Source organism: Eimeria mitis, genomic scaffold (assembly GCF_000499745.2).
Source record: "Eimeria mitis Houghton genomic scaffold, Emh_scaff2727, whole genome shotgun sequence".
NCBI classification, from domain to species: Eukaryota; Apicomplexa; class Conoidasida; order Eucoccidiorida; family Eimeriidae; genus Eimeria; species Eimeria mitis.
Genome location: NW_013571072.1, coordinates 6,516 through 6,763, shown reverse-complemented (window position 1 = coordinate 6,763; position 248 = coordinate 6,516). Strand labels below are relative to the sequence as shown.

Genomic DNA, 248 nt, shown 5'->3' with positions numbered 1-248 from the left:
CGCTACTCCGGCTGCTGCTACTGCTACTGCTGCTACTGCTACTGGTGCAACTAGTGCTGCTGCTCCTACTTCTGCTGCTGCTACTGCTGCTGCTGCTGCTACTGCTGTTCCTGCTGTTCCTGGCGCTGCGGCTGCTACTGCTGTTGCTGTTGCTGCTGCTGCTGCTGCTGCTGCTGTTTATATATAGGGCTTTGTTAGGTGCTGATGCGTCTAGCGAGAAGGGGGTGTTTTGTCTTACTAACCCGGCT

At 55.6% G+C, this 248-nt stretch overlaps 1 protein-coding gene across 1 annotated transcript in view; it reads left to right on the top strand.

The window, feature by feature from the left end:
• Nucleotides 1-248, top strand: part of EMH_0057860 (uncharacterized protein) — a gene marked incomplete at both ends in the record, with an annotated part of 5,851 nt that overhangs the window by 638 nt on the left and 4,965 nt on the right. The window lies entirely within an intron of this gene.